General features: G+C 49.4%; 1 protein-coding gene across 4 annotated transcripts in view; it reads left to right on the forward strand.

Annotated features, from left to right (window-relative positions):
- The window catches only part of CARD11 (caspase recruitment domain family member 11), a 92,647-nt gene that overhangs the window by 23,527 nt on the left and 46,662 nt on the right, over positions 1-22,458 (forward strand). Inside the window, exon 1 of one of the 4 annotated variants that reach the window (XM_019757565.2) lies at positions 19,779-19,925. The exons of the other annotated variants lie outside the window; for them this stretch is intronic. The gene's annotated coding sequence lies outside the window, so the exon portion shown is untranslated. Of the gene's footprint in view, positions 1-19,778; positions 19,926-22,458 lie in introns of those variants that run through there. 4 annotated transcript variants of the gene reach the window in all.

Raw genomic sequence — 22,458 nt, forward strand, 5'->3', positions numbered from 1 at the left:
CTCTTTTTTTCCTTCTACCCCCGTCCCCCTCATAAGCCTCTGCCATTGCCAGTTCTCCCCATCCTGTCCTTGTACACTTTTTTAAGGCAAAAATCAGCACTTTACATCTATTTTTATTGAATTCCATCTGTGGTTTGGACCTTATATTCTTGCCTGTCAAACCTCTTTGAATAATGATAAATGCATTTATCATATTAACTATCTCTTCCAACTTTGTGGGATCTGCCGATCTGATAAGATTCTCCTTTATATCTTCACTGATATCAGTGCCAAAAGTGCTGAGCAGTACAGGGCCCAGAAATGAGCTCTTTGGTTTCACCACTGGACCTTGCCCAAGGTTTATTTATTTATTCTGCAAACATTTGTTAAGATAGAGATGCTGTCAGTACCTGTCAGGTAATGCTGTTCAACAACTTGTGAGTTCACCTGTCAGGAAAAACAATCAACCCAAATTCTGTTATCTTATCCTCAAGGTTATCATAGAAAATTAGTCAGAAGCTAAAATCAGGACGTACTGTTTGTTAATCCTAGCAGATTAGCATGTAATTGTCCTCCTGTTTCCTGATTGCTCTGGCATGTGGGTTTTTCTCCCTAGCTGGAGTATGAGTTTCTTGGGGGCGGGGAGTGATATGACATCCTGGGGGAGGATGTATAGTTTTGCACACACACTCATTCTGATGTGGAACACTTGGTTCAACACTGAATAAACACTAACTCGCCACATCACAATGGAGGGAATGTTGTCATTTTGATTTTATAGCTGGAGGAATGCCTTGCCCAAGTTACCCAGGTGGTTATGTCAGGCCCCAAGCCCAGGCCTCAGCATTGCACATGCTCCCTTACCAGGCGTGGCACCACCATCCTCCGCATTCTACAATTTGGGAGTAGACTCAGGAAATGCCATCCTCTGAAATTCTACCCAACAAGAATTGAGGTGAAATGAATGAGGTGATCCATAGCAGGGGTCACCCCCTCCACACAAAGGATGAAAGAAACTGGGTTGCTGGAGTGCCTGGGTCCTTCCCACACTTCATCAATAGACACCAAGCCAAATGGAACCAAATGCACAGTGATTCCGTTCATTGAGCTTATCCATCGTGAATGGGGTGCCATGACAGAAGGGTGCCATTTTTACGTAAAAGTCAGAATTAGCCACGAGTTGTCTGCATTGTCCTGGGGAGAGCATGGCCTGATGCTCCTGACAAGTTCCCATTTTCTGAATAGACACAGAAAAACCTGGAGTGCATGAGTCCTTCTCCAGGTCAATAGACGCATGTGGTGGAGTGTTTGTCAAAGTGTAGGCCACAGAACACCAGTCCTGTGAGTTGCTTCATACACAAGCGTTCCGTGGTCAGACAACTTGGGAAAGACTGCACACTGCACCCCCCCTCGGGGAGAGTCACAGAGGAAGGCTCTGAGAAGTCCTGCAGCGACCCAGGTTTCCCATCAAATAGACCATCTCACATGCCCCACTCCTCACACTTTTTTTGGCTAAACTGAACACACTTTGAAAGAAATTCTAACCCTAGAGACCTACGTGTCCTTGCTCTCATTTTGAATTTGTCCATTGGGCAGCTACCCTACGCCTTGACACTCTCTCTCGTAACACTTGGTGCATGTCCTTCAAATCTCTTATCACAATTTCTTAATATAGGTTTGTTAGTATGCCTGTTTATTTCATGCTGATGCCCCACGGGACCGTAAGCTCTATGAAGGCAGCGGTCACACCATTGTATCCACCATCATAAACAGTGCCAACCAAGTGCTCAGAGTATGTGCTAACAGAGCAGATGTGTCTCCAGACTTGGTTCTGGGCTCCTACGGGCAGAATTCTGTACAGCTAATAGGAAATATTAACTGAGTCTCCCTGGAGCAGGCCTGAGCTAAGCGCTTTGTGCACCTTGTCTCGTTTCCTGGCCGACCTCTTCCCTCTGGACAGCGCTGCCCTGTACTCCCACAAGCCTTTCACTTCCATATCTTTACGTTTGCTGTTCTTTCTGCCAAGACCCCTGGTCCCCGATGCTTCACTCAGGTGATGTCTTATCATTTGGGCCTGAATAAAGACAGACACAGGCCTTCCTGGACTGACGCATCTTCAGTGTCCTCTCCTCCTTGCGTTTGTTCCTTTCCTAGCACTAACCCCACTGTGTAATGGGCATATTTCATTGGCTCTGCTCTCCAATACTTACTGTGTGCCAAGCACTGTGCTAAGTCTTTCACATGTAGTCACTTTCTAAAGCCTCACCACAACCCTACAAAGTACAGCTGGGGAAACTGAGGGATCCCAACCCAAGGGTCTGGCCTCAGCCTGCTTTTCGACAGAGTGAGGGGCATGGACCCTCCGTGAAGGCACATATCAGTGGCAAATAAGTATTTGTTAACAATCCAAGTGTCCATGAATAGATGAATCAATAAGCAAAATGTGGTCTCTGCACACAGTGGATTATTATTCAGCCTGAAAAGGAGTGAAGTGCTGATGGGTGCTGCTGCAATGTGGGGGGATCGTGAACACATGATGCCACGTGAGGAAGCCAGACACAGAAGGCCACATATTCTAGGATTCCATTTATTTGAGATGTCCAAAGAGGGAATCCATAGAGACAGAAAGCAGAAGCGTGGTTGCCAGGGGCTGGGGGAGAGGGGAGGGAGCTTGACTGCTAGTGGGTACGGGCTTTCTTTGCGGGTGATGGAAACGTTCTAGATTTAGATGTTAGTGGTGGTCGCACAACCTTGTGAATATACTGAAACACACTGAATGGTGAACCTTACCATGTGTGAATTAGATCTCAATTAAAATAGAGAAATATGTAAATATGGTGTTGATGGAACAAATCCGCGGAGGCAAACCTGACAACCCAGCATCCGCCTTTCTCAGCGAGCCATCCGGAAGCTCGTGCACAGACGCAGGCTGAGGCCGCACCAAGTCACTCGTTCGTCATGCGTCTCGTGCATCTGCAGATACGCCGGGCGGTTTGCCAGGCATCGTGTTGCCGCTAGGAATAAGACAGATGGGGTCCCTGACCTCTGGGATCCTGCAGGGAAGACAGGCGGTTCTGAGAGTGCTTGCAAGGAAATGGCAGGGGTATGACCCTAGGGTAGGGTTTCTTAGCCATGACCTTGGAAGAAATTACATCTTTATTCTCATTAACTCTAACGAAAACTTAGGATTTCCTTCCATTATGATTGCAGGTGACAAGCCACAGTAGTATCAGCGGTACTTTTAACTGTCACCAACAGAAATCACAAATATTTTCATTTTTGCGGATACCTCAACATACTGTTTGCATATCCCTGTTTCAAAACCAGGGGAGTTGTTCACCCCCCAGTGCTAGATATTCTTTGATGCATTAATGAGGAAGCACACATATTAGATTATCGCAGTTTTTAAATATTTCGTAAGTACTTCAATATAGTGGTGTTCCTTTGTAATCCTCTGTGTGTTATTTCACATATTTAAAAGTGGTGTTCTGGAAATGGTCCCGGATACCAAGTGGAGTCAGTAAAATTAAGAAGTGCTGCCCACGGGGAAGGGCTCCTTGCACGGAAGCATCCCAAGTGGTCCTTGCAGTGGAGGGAGCAGGCAAACCGGAGCACGCCGAGGGCCGACAGACACAGGCCGGGTGGGAATGATGCTCGCACTCTTGGCGCAGCCACTGGGCACAGTGGAGCTTGTCACAGCCACTCCTCAGCCAGCCCAGAAGAGGCGAGTTGCCAGCTGTGGACTGGAGGGCCAGATGGACAGTCCTGGAGTCCTAGGAGGGGACAGCTTCTTCAGAAGGAGAAGAGCCTTCTCACCAGCTTTGGCTTGTAGGCTGGGCCTCCGTCGCTTGACAGACACTTTGAGGAGGTTGCGATGGAGAAAGCTGCAAGTGACTTTCTGGAATACACAGTGAGGGGTGGAGAGCCCGTCTCAGCTCACTGCAGTGCAGGTGGGCAGCACCCCTGTAAGTTTCCTGGTTGTATTGGGCTGTGCCATAAGCCTAGTGTTACTTAAATGTACCTCGGTGGTGTTTTTTATTATGGTTTTCCCTCCTTTTCCCCATGGCTGCTAGTATTTCGTGTCGCAGCTCCCCACTCTCTGTTGTCACCCATTATCCATTATTGTCACCACCCTGCCAGGATGTCCTTGGAGGGGACTCTTAATGGAGCTGCCTGGTTAAAGAAATTCAATGTGATTGAACTGCAAAGAATCAAAATCCAAATACTTGAAAGGGATGAATAATAACTAGGTATTAAAGCATATTGGTTATTTATTACTGGCAGAAGGCAGGAAAACATTAGCATGTAAAGAGCTGTAAATTAATCACGGCTGGTGATAGGAAACCTGAAAAAGTCACCTCTGTCTTTGTTAAGTCTGTTTCGTTATTCCTGGTGTGTGCCTGCGCCCTCACTTCTGTCCTCGTGATAGATTTTCATCCCAGCTGGCTAGCTGTAGACACAAAGGGGAGAGACAAAACCAAAAAAGGTGGCACTCACATCACCTGTTCAGAAGAGGGCGGCAGGGGAATGAGCACCTGTGAGCTGACCTAGACTCAAATCCTGGCCACACCACTCATTAACTGTGACCTTAGACACGTCACCTGACATCTCCAGATATTGGGCTTCCAAGTCTGTCAAGTGTGACTGATTCCAAAATTTTCCTCAGAGAGTTGTCATGAAGATTAGTTGAGATACTGCCTTTACGTGTTTAGTCCCATGGCTAATGGCAGCTGTTGGTGACGCACAAGGGGGGCAGAATGCCTTGTCACTCAAAATGCTATCAGTGGGCCAGCATCGTGTGAAAATGCAGATTCCCAGGCCCGGCCTCTGACCCCCGCATTAGAATGTGCATTCAGCAAGACCCCAGGTGAGACAACAGGCATTGATGTTTGAGCAGCACAAAGTGCTCTTGTAGGTACAGGGAAGTTTTAGTGACGTGGACAAAGCATGTTCTGTGTTATAATAAACCCAGGGAGGACATTCATTCACGTTGAGTATTTGAGCTGAAAGGTACCCTGCAAGTCTTTGAATCCTGCTGTTCACAGGTGAGGAAGCCAACATCCAGACAAGCTAAGTGTTTCCCGAGGCCATAGTGTTGGTGTTCTGGTTAAGTGTTGTTGCCTGGAAACTACCCAAAACCTCATGACCTTGAACAACACCGATAATTTCTTTAGCTCATGGATCTGCTGTTTGGGCAGAACGTGGCCAGAAGAGCATGTCTACCCCATGTGCCATCACCTAGGGCAGCGCACGGGGGCGGAGGGCCCTCTCCCACGTGTCTACCCCACGTGCCGTCAGCTAGGGCGGTTCAGCGGGGTGGAGGGTCCTCTCCCACGATGGCTGTGGGCTGGGAGCTCAGCTGGGCCTGAGGGCTGGGAAACTGGACTCCACGTGGGCCTCCCCACAGCTACGTCGGTTTCTCACAGTGTGGTGGCTGGGTGTTAAGGGTGAGTGTCCCAAGAGACAAGCAGTGGAAATTGCCCGTTTTTCAAAGCCTGGGTCATCCAGACATGGGCACAGACAAGCCGCCTTTTTCTGTAGATCACGTGGTCACACAGATTCGAGGGGAGGAGCCATAGGCCCCACCTACCAATGAGAAGCCTGACAGAATTTGGGAATCATGCTTTAAGGCTGCAGCAGGTAGCCTTTAAAAGAACTGGGATTTAAACATAGAGCACGGAACTCTCTCTACAATCCCTAGTTCGAACTTCCCTCTTGGTCTTTCCTTGGGGAAAAACTAGACCCTGTCAGCTTGATTCTGCATAGAAATAAAAAATAAGCCCATCTTTTGACGGTGTAAGCTGAGTACCCAGAGCCCAGACCCTCGTCCTGGTCCCAGGGAGGGCCTCCAGGAGCTGCTGTGTGGGGTGTTTCAGCAGAGGAAAGCTCGTTTTCCACAGCAGGGGTGGTGACAACAGCCACCTCCGGCCTCAGGCCTGATCGTCTCAGAACTATCGCCCAGTTGGCACAAGCCTATAGTAAGACGGGCACCAAACTTCACCTAGTTCTGCTCCCCTGCACCCGCCCTGGGCCTTGCCCCCCTCCCTCATGGGCTGCGCTGCGGAAGCCCCTGGGCTTCCTGGCTTTCTTCCCCCTGAGAAATGGTACACGTCCATCTACCTGAGGCATTGGTTACAATTTGAGGAGCGTGTGGGGCCTTTGTGTATGTTTAGTTTGAGTCCAAATGCCGTTGTCCGGCTTATCAGCGGTTTTGCTTTCCGCAGTTTCGGTTACCATGCAGTCAGCTGCAGTCCAAAACCATTAAATGGAGAATCCCAGAAATAAACAATCCCTAGGGTTTACATTTCGCGCCGCTCTGAGTAACGCGATGACATCTTGCACCCGCCCACTCTGCTGCCCGAGACGTGACTCATCCCTTCGGCCGCCATCTCCACGCTGCAGACACTCCCGCCCGTGAGTCACTTTCGATTCGTCTGTTATCAGGTCTACGGTCCCTGATCACAGTGCTTGTGCTCGAGTCACCCTGATTTCACTTCATAATGGCCCCAAAGCCATTCACATGCTCTCCTTACAGGGCGTGCTTATAATGAGCCTATTTTATTCTCGGTTATTGTTAATCTCTTACTGTGCCTGGTTTGTAAATCAGACTCCATCACAGGTGTGCACGTGTAGGAAAACACACAGTATATGTAGGGTTCGATACTATCTGCGGTTTCAGGCATCCGCTGGGGGTCTTGGCACATGTCCCCGTGAATAAGGGGGACCACTGTAACCCCAACAAGCCTTTTGTCAAAGGTGGGAGTAGAACCCAGTTTCACCTGCCCAGAGCTCTGTCTGCCATTCCAGACCGTGGCTTCATTTGGGTTCCCTCAAAAGCTGTCTATGAGACAAGGATCTGAGTGCAGGTTTGTCTGGGGACCACAGAGTGGGGAAGTGGGACGGGGAAGAGAAGGCAGCCAGTCAAGAAGGGTGTGTTCTTAAGCCTGTCACCACTGTGGGCGCTGGGGCGCTAATCCTGTAGAGATACTCTGGTAACCAGGCAAAGCACGTGCCAGGGATGACCCCACCCAAGGAGCAGAGGGAGGTGGGGGGGGGGCCAGGTATTAGTTATACACCAATTCCTGAGCGGCATTAGATAAGCACTTCTGGCTTATTACACACAGGCGCAGCCTAACCGTTCCAGGGAAAGGGCTTCAGGCACAGAGATGCAGAGAGCAGCAGGAGGTCTGATGGTGTCCTCGTTGATCTCTGGGACAAAACGGGCCTGTGGCCGCTTTAGGTCTGGACAGGGTGAGGGGAGGCTAGAACGGCTCTTAGATGAGATCAGACACAGGGAGAGCACCTACTGTAACAATGCTTTGGTTCCACTGGTGAAAAGACAGGTCTCCTCCCTCACAGGCAAATTGTGGAGAGGAGGAAACACGTGATAAGTGCTAGTCTCAGCGTCAGGGATTGGGAATCGTGGAGGAAGGAGCTGAGGGAGTGGTGCTCTGAGCCCTGAGGGACGTGAGGGGCTCACCAAGTGGACACGACGTGAGGGTCCATGCCGGCATAGGGGACAGCGTGGGCAAATGTGGGCGTGAAACCTCAGGTGCTTTGGCGTGGCTGCTGTGTGGGCGCACTACCTTTTCCAGTGATGGAGTCTTTGCGCACAGAAGGATTGGAGTCCTTTCCAAGCTTTGGGACTGTTATTTATAAACTGAGAGCAATTCAGAGGACATCCCATGATATGTTGAGCAATTGCAGCGCTGTTGGAAAGACCATCCCAAAGGGCTGTGTTCATTTGGGTGCTATCAGTGAGATCTCCTTTGTTTAAAAATGCCCATTTTGGTTCATGTGTTCTGTCATGACGGGGAAGAAGTGGCAGGCTTAATTACTGTTATGGACTGAATCGTGCCTTCCCCCCCCAATTCATACATTGACACCCTAAGCCCTTATGTGACTATATTTGGAGGTGGTCCTTTAAGGAGGTGATTAAGGTTAAGTGAGGTCATAAAAGTGGGGCGCTGGGCCAATAGGATTAGTCTCCTTGTAAGAAGAGGAAGACATACCAGGGATGTGTGCGCAGAGAAAAGGCCATGTGAGGCCACAGTGAGAAGGTAGCCGTCTGCAAGCCAGGGAGAGAGCCCTCACCAGAAACCAACCCTGCTGACACCTTGATCTTGGACTTCTAGCTTCCAGACTGTGAGGAAATAAGTGTCTGTTGTTTAAGCCCCCAGCCTGTGGTGTTCTGTTATGGCAGCCCGAGCTGTCTAAGACAGTTACCAGTGGGGGACTGAGCATTTTTAACAAGGCCTCTGAACGTTCTTGCAGACTTCAGAGCTTCTCTCTGGCAAAGGCATTCTTGTGTAGAACCCATTCCAGTTCAACCCTCTAACTGTCCCTTGTGTATAAACAGTGTTGTTTTGAGGGCCTCCTTTTCCAGAAAGTACACACACACATACACACACACACACACACACACACACACACACACACACACACTCAGATCCCTGGCATTTGAAGTTCCTCAGTGAGGAATAGCTATTTCCTGCAGCCTGGAGAAAGGGAACGGGTAGGTTGGTGGGGTGCGTCAGGGACAGAGCTGCTGAGAACCAGTTCCGCAGCTAAACCTGCAGCAGGATACCCTGGCTGGGGAGCAGTTATTTACTTGTCCTGCTGAAGGTTAGTTCCTCTATGGAGACAGCAAACAGCCAAACTCCTTCAAGGAGAAAGGCCAAGGGCCTAACCTTTGTGGACGTGAGCTTCTCCCTGCACACCCCTACCCCCCTTCCTGTAGCGTTAACAAGTGTCAGGGGTGTGTTCTCAGTTTCTCAGGACCCATGGGTGTTCGTGATGCTTCTAGGTGGACCAGACACCAAGCCAGGAAGGCACTTTCCTCCTAAGAACCAAGAAATGCCTCCTACAACCCTGCATCTGATGGGACAGTGGCCTGAGTGTGTGCACATCTTGCTCTGTTCAATTTTAATGCAGAAAAACAGGCATTTGGTGCCCTTCCATTGCCCGGTCCTGCATATCCCGAACACAGACAGGGACTGTCCAAGGTCCCCATGCTGTTCCCTGAAGATGCTCCACCCATGCAAACGACTTTCCTGTCACCCTCCCATTGTTTGGGTGCCTTTGTCACATTACTTACCTATAGAGCTGTAGGTCTATTTTTGAACTCACTATTCTGTTTCATTGATTTATTGCTTATCTTTACACAAAAACCATTCTGTCTTGGTGATTATACTTTTACAGTAAGCCTTGAAATTGGGTAATTATATCTATATTATATTTACATATAATATAAATTATAATTATATATAAATGTATAACAACAAATACATAATTAATACACATATATGAATATATATTATATTCTTCCAATTTTATTCGCTTTCCCCAAAAATTGTTGTAACTCTCTCGCCCCTGCCTTCCTATATAACTATTTGAATTGGTTTGTTCATACTGTGCCAAAAAAGCTTTTTGGTGTTTGATTGGAGCTGATTGGCGTCGTAGGTCAGTTTGGACCTAACTCACATCTTAATAATATTGAAGAGTCTTCCAGTTCATGAAGATGATGTATCACTCCATTTGATTTAGGGCTCCTTCTAATTTTTTTTTTTTTTAGCAACGCTTAGTAGTTTTCAGTGTAGACACTTTATACATCTTGCAGTATAATTAAATCCCAAGTATTTAATGTGTTTTTTATATTGGGGGGGGGGTATTTTCAGATTTTGACATTGTATCCTGTGTCCTTGATAAATTAGTGAATGATTATTAGTAATGATTATCAATTCTCGTAGGTGTTTTATAGGTTCCTTTGGATTTTTTTACACAATCATGTCTGCAGATAATGACAGTTCACCTCTTCCTTTCCGATTTCATTCCCTTTATTTCTTTTTCTTCTTTGCCTGCGGCACTATCTAGAACCCCCAGCACAATGCTGAGTAGATGTGATTAGTGTGAATATCACAAAGTATCAGCCTAGCAGTTATCAGGTTGGGGGCAATCCTTTCTATTCTAGTTTGCTGAGAGTTTTTCAAAGAATGGGTGTTGAATTTTGCCAAATGACTTCTGCAAGTATTGAGATAATCATTTTTTTTCTACTTTAGTCTCCGTTTACATGATTAATTATATTGTTTGATATTTGAATGTTGGACCAACCTTGTATTCCTGGAATCAACCAATTTTTCAATCAAACAATATAAGAGGAGGAGATTTATTTTTTCTTTTTTTAAAAGACATTTATAATGCAATTTATTTTCTATGTACCACTCTGTTCTTCAAAAGAACAAAAACAAAGCCTGGCCAATCACTCCCACAGCTTGGATGTCATATGTCCATGGAACCAATACATGCAATGGAAAAAACACAACCCACGTGTATATACACAATATACCCCCTACACACACATCTGTGTAATCCATGACAATTAAGAATGTTGAAGGCAAACAAGGCAATTTTAAAAACATGAAGTACTCTTCAGAAAATACTCTTAAATCACGATATATAAATACATCTTATGAAAGGAGGGAAAAAACTGGCCTTGACTGATTGGTCGTGATGTATTATCCTTTCTATATATTTCTGAAATTTTATGCTAAAATTACATTTAAGGGTTTTTGCATCTATGTTCATGAGGAGTATAGGTTTGTACTTTTCTTATCCTGCGTTGTCTTTGGTTTTGGAATAGCTTACTGTTGGCCACATAAAATGAAGTGAGAAGTGTTCTCCCTCTATTTTATAAAAGAGTTTATGTAAGTTTCTATGAATAGTGTTTCCGTGTTTTTACTTTTGCCTGATCTGTGTCTTTGTATTTAAAGTGTGTCCCCGAGAAACAGCATATTGTTTAATCATCTTTCCATCCACTCTGATAACTTCTGTCTTTTAACTGAAAAGTTCCATTTCCCATCTAAGCATTTGTTTCCCCTCTGATCCATCTGTCCTTTGTCGCATCTTTCCTCCTCTCCTCCCTTCCTGTGGATGAATCGAGGTCTTTTTGGTATCCCGCTTTATCTCTGTTGCCTGGTTAGCCCACGGCTTTGTTTCGTGTGTGTAGTTGCTCCACAGTTTATAAAAATGCATCTTTAACTTAATCGCAGCCGATCTTGAATTCATGTTATATCACTTCACGTATAAAGACTTACAACACATACTTTCATTTAACCCCCCTCATCCCTTGTGTTATTATTATTACCGTACAATTTCTACGTGTTTTATAAACTGCACAATAGATTGTTTTTATTTTTGCTCTCAGCTATCAAGTCTCTTTTAAAGAAATTACAAATAAAAATATTTTATATTTGCTCACGTTTCTACCATTTTTGGCTCTCTTTAGTCCCTGCAGATCCAAGTTTCCATCTGGTATCATTTTCCTTCAGTCTAAGAATATTCTTTAATATTCCTTATACGGTCAGTCTGCTGGTGATAAATATTTTTCAGCTTTTCGTTTATCAAAGAAAAGACCTTTATTTTGTCTTATTTTTGAAAGAGATTTCACGGGATAAAGAATTCCAAGTGAGACGTTTTATTTCAGCACTTTAAAGATATACTTCATTGTCCTTTGCTTTGCATTGTTTCTCATGAGAAATAAGCTCTGATTCTTGTCACTAGTCCATTGTATGGAATGTATCTGTTTTCTCTGTCTGCTTTTAAGATTGCTCTTTTTATTTGCAGCAATTTGATTAAGATGCACCTTATGCTTGGTTTTATTGTTTATTTTGCATTTAATTCATTGCATTTCTTGGATATGTGTATTGATATTTTTTACCAAATTTGGAAATTTCTTTAATGTCGTCTCTTCCACAATTCCCCTTTTTCTTCTCCTCCTGGGACTCTAACAACATTAATGTTAGACCACTTGATATCATCCCACAATTCACTGATTCTTTGTTCCATCCTTTTCAACCTTTCTGTTGCCCTCTGTGCCTTAGTTGTATAGTTCCTTTTGCCCTGTTTTCCAATTCACTGTTTTTTTTCTTCTGCAAAGTTTAAATGGTCATTAAGCCCATCAAATGAATTTTTAATTCATATAGTCTCATTTTTATATATAAATTCATATATCCTAGTACGTTCTAGAATTTCCTTTTGGTTATTTCTTGTTTCATATCTTTTGCCTTTTTATGTTCATATTTTTTTCAAATCTGACATATTTATAATAGCTGTTTTAAAGTCTTCATGTGCAAATTCCAACTTTTCTGTAATTTCTGGGTCTGTTTTCCTTGAGTCATTTTTCTCTTGGTTATGAGTCAAAGTTATTGGCTCATACACATGTCTAGTAAAATATTCTTGAATTCTGGTCGTTGTGGATGCCAGGTTGCTAGATTTTGATGTTTGTAAGTTATAGGTTTTGATCTGGCAAATAGTTAATTTATGTGTGAATAGTCTTGATTCTTTTGAAACTTATTTTGAACCTTTGTTAGGTGCACCTAGAGTGGTCCTTTTTCTGGAGTTAGAATAGCCTACCCCCAAGGTATGGGCTTTCTAGGTCTCTAAAGGGATCACCGTGAGGTCCCTGTAGTCTGGCTAGGCACAACCCCGCATCTCTCAGTCCTGTGTGTCATCGGAAACCTCTCAATTCACAGCTCCTGGGTGGTGGCTCCCGCCAAGCTCGTGGAGTCTTACTTGTGTGTATGTTCTTCAGTATTTAGCTAAACACTCTTTCTCTGTGTAGTTTCCTCCTCTTGGTATCACTCTCCCAAATGGCAGACCTCAGCAGCCCTGATCTGATCTGTGTCCTCAGTTCGGTGAGGCTGCTGTGCTCTGTTTGAGCTCCACCTCTCCGCCCCACCTATATAAGGTATATTCAGTCAGAAAGCCAGAGCGGTCGTGAGACTTACCTCGTGAATTACCTCCCATCAGGTCGACCTGAGCCACCTGTTGTCCAGTGTCTACAAACAGCTGTTTCAAATACCTTGTCCCATTTTATAATTGTTTAATATTTTCACTGTTATTCATCATGTGGTACTTGCCACACACCTCACAACTCACCTGAATGCACCAGGCCAGGTAAGAGGGCGTTGTAAAAGATTGCCAGTGGCTTAGGATTTATTGTAATCAGGATTCATTGGGCAGCCTGTCCCCAAGTAGGACTTCAAGCATACCCTACTATATTGTATGAAATACTAGATTTTCCTAAGAAATAGTTGTGGGGCTCAATCCTTATTTTGCAAAAGAATCCTTACTTTACAAAAAGACTAGCTACAAGCAAGCAGTGTGCTTCCTTAAACCTTGAGAGATTGGGAGACGACTGAAGCAGAAGAAGGCGGTGGGCAGCAAGCCCCAAGTCCTGGAAGTTGCTTTCAGGTGGAGGTGACACAGGGATGGAGTCAACGGGCCACTGGAATGTCACAGCATGTCTGAATGCCTGGGCTCCCTGGCCAGTGCAGAGCCAGGTGAGGGTCATGTGGGATGAAGTCTGAAGATCTGGTCCCGCTTGGGGCTCAGTGACCCGGAGGACTCTGGAGCAGATGCAGCCAACATGGGAGGGCAGAAATGCCATCGAAGACCAGGCAGGGTGCAAGCCAGGAGAGACTGGCACGTGTGTCAAGCTGAGGTTCTAGAGGACTTAGGAGGGGCATGAGCAGGCAAGTCAACAAGGCCTGTGTGCCGACAGTGAGTCCTGAGTCCCAGCACAGTGGCTCAGGGTCTGTGACCCCCACTGGAGAACTTGTTAAAATGCAGGCTCCGATTCAGGGATCTTGGGGACCTGAAGGGCCATAAACAGCACTGTGATCAGTGAAGAACTGTGTGTGGCCAGGGCTCCCATTGGGACAGTCCACATGAGGGCGGCCAGCTGATGCTTGTAGTATAGGGCAGACCACAGCGCGACACCCAGCAAAGGGAGAGAAAGGGCTTGCTTCACACAAACTTAGTTCCCCCGTAACACTGAATCCCCGAAGCCAGTTGCACCTGTTGGGGCTGACAGTTATACCTGAGGGGTCAGGCTCCAGCATCACAGAAATCTCAGCTGTGACCCTAAGAGAATCCCCTGCAGAGACACGAGGAGCCAAAACGTGTGCTGTTCCTGCTTGCTCAGGAACCCAAATGCCGGCAGCATGGCACTACGCTTCCATTTCAAAGAAAGAAAACAACCTTCCAAAACTCTACTACCTTCTGCCAGAAACTTTTTCTAGAATGTGATTTGGGTGCCTTGACTACAGAGTAAGTCTCAGGTTTGAGGCTGCAGACTCCATAGGAGGGCACGGGGCCTGTTCCCCTGTGTAGCCGCTGTTCATGTTTGGGGTGTCAGTGCACCTGCACCCATGTGCACGCAGGGTGTGTACCCACCATGACTCTGCACATGCAGGGGACACACCCTTGCACCGTCCACACACGTGTGCGTTGTAGACACTGACGTGGAACACACTGGGTGACATTAGCGTTAGTTCACCACCCACCACGTGGGCTGGGTTTTCCCTGTCTTGTTCAGGAAATGAATGAGATTTAACTTCAGCTTCTTGGATAAGGCTTGGAATAGCCCCTTTCCTTCAATAGAACTTCAGAGCATAGTGAGTTCTGGACTTTAGATGTCACTCATGAACTCATGCGAGGATGACGATGACGATGAAAGCTCCCCAAACTGAGCACCTGCTGTCGTCCAGGGATGTGCCTTAGAAGTGCTTTTGACCAGCGTCAAAATGCCACCAGCCCTGGGTGGGTGTTAATAGTCCTACTTCATAGAGAAACTGTTTATAGATTGTATAGAGTCCTCTCTTAGAGAAACGGAGGCCAGGGGTAGTTGGAGGAACAGGGTGGGTGTTGAGTGTTGTGTGTTTCATGAAGCGTGAATTGTTCACCTGCTGATGTCCAGCGGTCAAGCCGAGTAACTGGGGTCTTTCTAGCTCTGGTGGCTTTTCCTTCAGGTTCTTTGCGTAGACTCTGGGTTCTTCCTAATCCCTCCTTTCTGCCGTGGACAGTGGGAGTGGTAGAGAAAGACAGAGCCGGCCTCTGACCTGGCCAGAGTGCCCAGGCACCTCCCACAGACCCGAGGAGGGGACATGTGACTCACATCTGACTCTGCCTGAGTGAGGGGTCCATTCGTCCTACCAGGCCGAAGGCGGCCTCTCTGCTGTCCATCCAGGCTTTGCGGGGACACAGCAAGGGGCGGGGAGAGGCAAGAGTTAACAGGCAGCGCTGCTGTTTTATGCTGGGCCGTTCTCCTCCCCTCTCTGCGTCTTAGGGCTGGCTTCCACTGTGACTTCATTAGCAGCAAGCTGCTAATTAAATTTCATATTTATGATCAGAAAATAAAATCATTGGACCTTTTTGAAATAGGATTTTATGAGTTTGGGCTCCAGCAGCTGAGTCAGCAGTCAAGGGCTTGCACTGTTTAGAGCTGGGGTTTCAGAGCGGAGATAAATAAAACAGCGTCGGGGAGGAGGTCGGATCCTGAGTTCTTGGGCAGGCCCGGTCCTGAGCTGGTTTCGGGCTTCGGCAGGACAGACCTGGCCATCCTGGGAGCGGCAGCGGACAAGGAGCTCCTCCCCGGCCCGCTTGCGTTTGGAAGGGCCAGGGGCCGGGCCGGCCTCACACACCAAAGCCCCGAGTCCAGTGGGGTGTGTTTCATCTCCAGGGCTGCCAGGCTCCTGCGGGGCTGATCTTACTGCAGAGCCAGCTGGTTGTGCTCTTTTTCTTCTTGCCATGCCAGAAAAATCATCCTTTCCCCACAAGCTCAGACGCCAGCCTCACTGGCTGTGTGTGCAGGAAGCACTTGGATGCCACTTCCTTCCGCGTGTGACTTAGCCAGTGCCGACTTCCCGGGGGCGTTCTGAGCACCCTTTCCTCCATGGCCTCAAGTGACCCCCTCTTCTCAGCACTGCTCGGGAGAAGTCGGCTCCTCCTACTCTTTAGTGGTGGTGTCAACCGTTGTGTGGCATCCATGACAAGCCCAGTGGGATCTCTTCAGGCGGTCACGGAAAATTGTACCTTCGGTCTCTCCGCGAAGGAGTGTTTTAGAATCCCAGAGGTGGAAGGGACTTCAAGCCTTGGTGTGTCTACCACCCTCCCGCCGAGTGTGGCCAGAGCCCCCGGGACTGGGCAGCTCCCTGAGCTTGCTGCTGGCCGGTTTCAGCTTCCCGATATCATCTCCTGTTTAAGCTGGTAAGGGCCTGCTTGCTCCGTGGGAAGAAGGGAAATGTGGGGGCGAGGGAAAGATCTGTGTACAGGCCTGTGAGAAGATCAGGATTAGTCCCTGCTCCTCCCCAAGCTCCGTCCGGGACCCTGCGTTCAACGCCTCCACCTCCAGACCCTCTCCTGCAACATGGAGGCCAGAAGGACCTATTCCAGGGCGGCCGTCTGAGACCGACAGGAGAGCGTGCACACAAGGGGCCCATGACTGCTTGCAGCAGGCCCTGGGCCATTCGTGGGCAGTTGTGATTCAGCCAGTCGTGCGTTTTACCTCTTGGAACATGCACTCCCTCAACTGTGCAACAGTGGTGTGGGTGGTGGAATGGCATCTAAGACCCCTCCAGCCCTGAGAGTCCATTGCCTCATGCTCTGACCACGGAAGACTGAATCTTCACTCCGTACCTCCCTCTGACCGATTCGCTCAGGGAGTCGCCACCCAGTTGACAACGTCCCAGCGGTGCCCACAGCACAGCAGGTAACCGAGGGAGGCCCTGGCCCTGTAGCACAGGCGAGTGCTCTCTCCATCCTGTGCAAGCCAGGGCGTCAGCACTTCCTGCCACTCACCACGCGCTGTGGGCCCAACACGTGTGCCCCCAGAACCGTGTGTTGAAGCACTGACCCCAGTGGGACGGTATTTGGAGGTGGCCTTCAGGAGGGATTCTGGTTAGAGAGGCCGTGAGGGTGGAACCCTCAGGGTGGGATCAGTGATCTCATGAGAAGAGCTCTCCGTGTCTGGAGCATGCACCAAGGAAGGCCATGTGAGGACGCAGCAAAGTGGTCTCGACCAGACACTGAATCAGACTCAGCCTCCAAAACTAAGAGAAATAAATGCCAGTTCTTTAAACCACCCAGCCTCTAGGACTTTGTCACAGCAGCCCGAGCTGACTGACACCACGCGAGCTCGGGCAAATCCTATGGCTTCTCTGCGGTTCGGTTTCCTGATCATAACCAGAGCACAGGACTGTTGGGAGAATGAACCTAAAGGAGGCGAGATTCCTGGGGCTTCCCTGTGTGGCGCTCCTGTGAGGGACAGCTTTCAGAATCAGAGGCCAAGAAGCAGGAAGCATGAGGCGCTGGCGTCTTCTGGGGATTCCTCTAAAGCTGCTCCCCCGCCCAGAGACGGGGCGGCTCACTTCTGCCTCCTCATTTCAGTTCAAATCAGCAATTATACTGTAAATGCCTAGAACGTGGCAAGGTGACCAGGAGATGCCAGAAACCCGGTCTGGCCTCAGGAAGGAGGCTGCTGTGCTGAGCAGAGCGAGGCGGGGCCCTCCCCACACGGCCTCTCATCGGCCAGCAGCGTCTCTTCATCCTCACACGCTCCTGCGAGGTTGCACTGTCGTTGTCCCCACTAGACAGGAGAGACCCAGGGCTCAGAGAATGTGCTGGAAGACCTCCCTGGGCCCTGCAGACCCACCCCACCTGCTGTGCCCAGAGGCTTCCCTGAATAAGCCCCATTCATGGGGGAACAGGATGGGGCAGGGGGCAGGCATTCAGTCCCCCAGCCCCCTCGGGGTGGCCGTGCCCCTGTCCTGAAGGCTGGCTCCTGTGCAGCAGCCTTTCCAGGCTTCACTGCCCACTCCCCTCACCCCCTTGAGTTTTGGCGGGAACTCCAGGGGTTACAGCCCCAGGAGGCCGCACTGTTTTCCATGGGCTCCCAGCCGCACCTTTACAGATTGTCCCCTTATTACACTCCTCCTGGACCCAGCTTTGTGATGTCTGTTTTCTGCCAGCCTCTTATTGAAATAGAGTTCACGTGTTGCCCAAGGTCACCCAGCTGGTCAGTGGTGGCTGCAGCGTCCTGCCCTTAGCCGATGTGGGTCCTGTCTGGAGGTGCCCAGGGAAGAGAAGGACGTGTGAGGTGAGGGCAGTCAGGGAAGGCTTCCCGTGGGAGGAGGTGTGGCTGGTAGGAGTTTGACTGGGAAACGGGGTTGGGGCTCTTACGGGGTCTGTATGAGTTTCCCGACGCTGCCGTAACAAATTACCACAAGGCGGTTGACTTAAAACCGCAGCAGTTTCTTCCAGACCCGTGGAGGCTGGAAGTCTGAAACGAAGGAGGAATCCAGGCAGAGCCCCGCTTCCTCTGAAGGTACACCCACAAAAACCTCATTGCCAAATAAGGTCACTTTCTGACATCCCAGGTGGACATGGGTGTGGAGGGACGCTGTTGAGCCCAGAACACGTGGGAACGTGCGAAAGGATAGGAAGCCCCGGTGGAGGGAGGGGCAGGATCGCGGTGTGAGGTGGGGAGCGTGGGGCGCGCAGCGTGAAGGGACAGTCACTACTCAGCGAGTAGGAGGCCTGGCCTGGCAAAACCTAACGGCCAAGTGTTGACGAGGATGTGGGGGAACTGGATTTGCCCCCCACTTCTGGTGGAATGATGGGGCCGCTTCGGAAAGCCGCGTGGCGCTTGCTTACAAACTTAAGCGTAGGTGACCCGGCAGTCCCGTCTCGGGGTGTCACTCAAGAGAAAGGACAGCACACACAGGCAAAGGCTGTGCAACAATGTCCCACTCAGTGCATTTGGGGAACACCCCAAATGTCCACCAGCAGGTGAGCCGATAAACAAAGTGGACCACATGTCAACGGAACACGGCTCAGAAACAAAAAGGAACAAGCTGCTGACACACACCAGACGGACGCACCGCCAAGCACTCAGTGAAGAAACCGGCAGCCCCGAAGGAGGGCTCCTGTGCCTTCTGGTGTCTGAGGTTCGAGAAAAGACAAAACTGATGGAACTCACCGCCGCAGCGGCCACCTCGCGGGTGAAGGCCCAGGATGGGAAGGGCCGGGAAGAACTTTCTAGGTGGTGGCCTTGCTGTGTTCTTGGCCAGGTCTTGCTCTCAGGAGTGTGTTTTTTTCCGTTCTCATTGAACTGTATGCTTGTGGTGCGTGCAGCTTGCTGATCAGACCAAAATGTCTTTAGAGAAGAAAAGGGAGCAGTCAGTTCCCTCACAATCAATGCAGGCTGGGAAATAGAGAGGAATTGGGCTTTGGCCAGTGGTAGATTGGGGCTCTGTGGGAAGAGCCGTGGAGTATAGGGGGAGACTTGTGTCCGGCTGTGTAGGACTGGAGGGGACGGCAGGCCTCTAGGAAAGGGGGCAGGGCTAACCTTTGTGGATCCCCTCTGTGTGCGGGAAGCTCCATCCACCCACCCACTGCTCAGTCTTTCTCCCTGATAGTTGCGCTAGCTCATCCACCTCCAAGCATCTGTACTGCAGGCCTGCCAGGGGAATGGGGTGTTCAGGTCTCTGCTGCAGACGGGGGAGTCCGAGATGTCGGGAAGAGAAGCACGTGGTGGTGTGTTTGGCTCTGGGCGTCACGGTGTGAGGCTTTCGGAAGCATCTTCCAGGAATGTTCTAGGTTCTGCACTTCCTGCCAACCAACCTCCTCCTTGGTGCAGTTCAGTCAGGGGACTGTGGTCTCCTGGGTGACATCTGTCATAGTGGCAGGGCCAGCAGGACAGGCAGATCTGGGGTGATGCCTGGAGCCTGCCCATTCCTCTCTCCCCTCTTGCCCCCCCCCAGTGACAGACATGGCCCCCAGTTCTCTGCAGCTCCCGCCTGACATGCCTTCCAGAGAGCACAGCCCCCTTCTCTCCTCCCAGCCCGCCCCCACCCTGTGGAAAGTCACCCACAGACTCTGCTCAGAACAAAAATAAAAAGGGAAGTATGGCAGCCCACCCCAGCCCCCACTTCTGCCCCTGCTAAAAATAGAGGTGGCTTCTGAGTGGGGTGTGTGTGGGCTTCCGGGAGAGGCTGCAGCATCAGCGTTTTCTGGGGGCCTGGCTGGCAACGCACTGGAGGAGAGGGTTTTGAGAGGACCACGGATAGACCCCCAACCAAACCAAGGGCGAGCTAGTTTGCAGACATGTGAGTATACTTCTCACCTGGCCGATCCCTTTGCTCTGGAGCAAAGCGAGTGGAGCCCCACTCTGTTCACAGAGAATATTCTGCAGCAGATGGGGGGCTGCTGTGTAGGCCCCCCACCTGTTTCTCTTTATCTCGTCCACACTGTGCTCTAATGGCTTCATGCATGTTCCTTTCATTTCTTATTTTCTTAAAATGGTGGCCCCTCAGCAGCTGGTGCTGGGCAGCTTTGCATGCTGCAGCTTCGATGGCACAGAGCATTAGACCTGAGCCAGAGAGGGCTCTCGACACACGCCTGGTAACTGATCTGGGCAGGCAGAGCACTCCATTGTGATGTGCTGGGTTTCTCTGACTTTATCCGATGGAGGATGGTGCAGAGAGCTGAGAAGTGGGCTGCGTGCACAGAGGGTATTCTTGGTGAAGCTGTGAGATCCCGCAGCCCCAGTGGGTGAAGAGGGCTTCTGGAGCGTGTTTCCAGAAGCTGGGCCTTTGCCTTCACCTGGAGCCCCCAGCCTTGGCCTCTCTGGATTCCTGCCCTTCTTGGGGAGCACCTTCCCATCAGTTCCTCGGAGGTTTATTAAGACTCTGTATGCAAAGAAAGAAGCCTGTTGTATGACATTCACCGAGGCCCAGCCCCTGCCCACGAGCAAAATGGAATGAGCAGGAGTCACTGCATAGCCGAACCAGGAGGGAGACCTTGATCCACAATTCCAGGAGGAAAGGCTGGCCAAGGGGGCAGAAGGACCGGGGAAGCTCGCCCAGGACCTCGTGGAGGCATCATTGAAGGTTCCTGGTTTCCTAATGAAATGTTTCAGGAAGCCGTGAAGTCCTGTGGGCTCGAAGAAACTTTTGCAGCCCCTACTCCCCGCTCCAGGGGGCTTTTGCTGACTAGAGACTTAGTCTACTTTTCAGGGGTCAAACTGATGTCACTGGTTTGAGGAAGTCGCCTGGGGCTTAGAGTCTTCCTTTACAATGAGAAATGAGTGATAAATTCATGATATCTGAAAGTCACCCCACAGATAACATCCCTCAATGCAGAAATTTCACCGCCCGCCCGATGAAGCCCTGGCCTGGCCTACAACATGCTTGTGTGACGCCGGGTGGCCAGCCTCCGAGCCTGGCTTCTTACAGAGCTCCTGGCACACAGGCAGCGGAGATAAAGGACCGTGAAAGCAGCGGGTTGTTCCTGCCAGCCTCGGTGTCTGCTGTCCGGTGTCCTGGTGCCTTATGTAATCACTGGCGATTGTTATCACTTGCCCCCCCCCCAAAAAAAAATGCTTTCCGGTGTACCTCTGATTTACAAGCTTTCGTTTCCGTGGCAAGAAGCCAGACATTATCTCTGAGCTTAAAGATTCCCTGCTTCCATTCACTGTTAACTTCAGAGACTTGTTAAAGTATTTCCATCACAAATGTGTAGGAAGCCTCCAACCCCATCTGAAAAACCCGATCTTGTATTGCTGGCGCGTGGTAATAGAGAAAGTGAAAAGAAACACCCACCAGCCTGCAACCCCGACAAATTCATTTAAAGACACTTTTACACAACAGATCACTAAAAGAGAGGCGAGCTACAGAACTCTCTCCTTAGAGGGAAAATCAGTGTTGTATTTTGAGATGTTTTGCCACAATCTCCTCCTGACTCCTTTATCTCAGTTACGTGGAAAATATGAGTTGCCGTATTTTTACACTTCAAGCTCTCTCACGGCTTTAAAACAGGTGAGCCGGCCTACAGGAAATTTCTCAAGTTTGTGTGAAAGATGCGTATGGTGGGGGGCTTGCAGGAGGAGGGATGACTGACAGGAGCTGACACTGTCCAGCCGCCCCCCCCCCCCCCCCCGCCAGACCCGCTGTTCCTTTCACACCCCTGCGCCCAGCACTCACCACCCCCACCATCTTCCCTCCGTTTGCTGCCTCTTGCTTCATTTCTCTTCCCTTTTCTCAGCCGTGCACCTGTGGGCACTAAAAAAAGCTCTGAGTTTCTGTTCCCTTTTCTGTCCTCATCCTCTCTCCTACCCCTCGCACCGCCTTCATTTGCTGCCTCTGCCTCTCTCCAGCTGTTTCCGTGACACTGTGGCACGCAAAAGTCACTCGCCCGGCTCCCATAACTTCCAGAACCTCAGGTTTGAAAACCACTGGAGTGATGTGGTGACATGCGTGTGCTTGCCACATGGGGCTCAAATCTAGCCTCACCCCATGGTATCGTCTCCCTAGGCCTTTCTCCTTTCTTCATAGAGTTGATGGTGCCTCCCCAGCAGGGCTCTTTAGGGATTGGGGTTTGCACTGGTTGAGGACCGGGCACTACATATGTGCTCAAGAAAATGTAGTTGTTTTTATTTGTTTTGTTTTATTGATCAGGTGAAATTCCCTATTTTAATGTGAACCGTTCAGTACATTTAGCACATTCGCAGCATCATGCCACCACCACCTCTGGTTCCAAAGCATTTTGTCACCCCATAATAAACCTGGTGCACATTAGTGGTTACCGGTTCCCCCAGCCCCTGGCCACCACCGTTCCGCTTTCTGTGTCTATGGATTTACC

Source organism: Rhinolophus sinicus, linkage group LG10, assembly GCF_036562045.2.
Source record: "Rhinolophus sinicus isolate RSC01 linkage group LG10, ASM3656204v1, whole genome shotgun sequence".
Classification (NCBI taxonomy): Eukaryota; Metazoa; Chordata; class Mammalia; order Chiroptera; family Rhinolophidae; genus Rhinolophus; species Rhinolophus sinicus.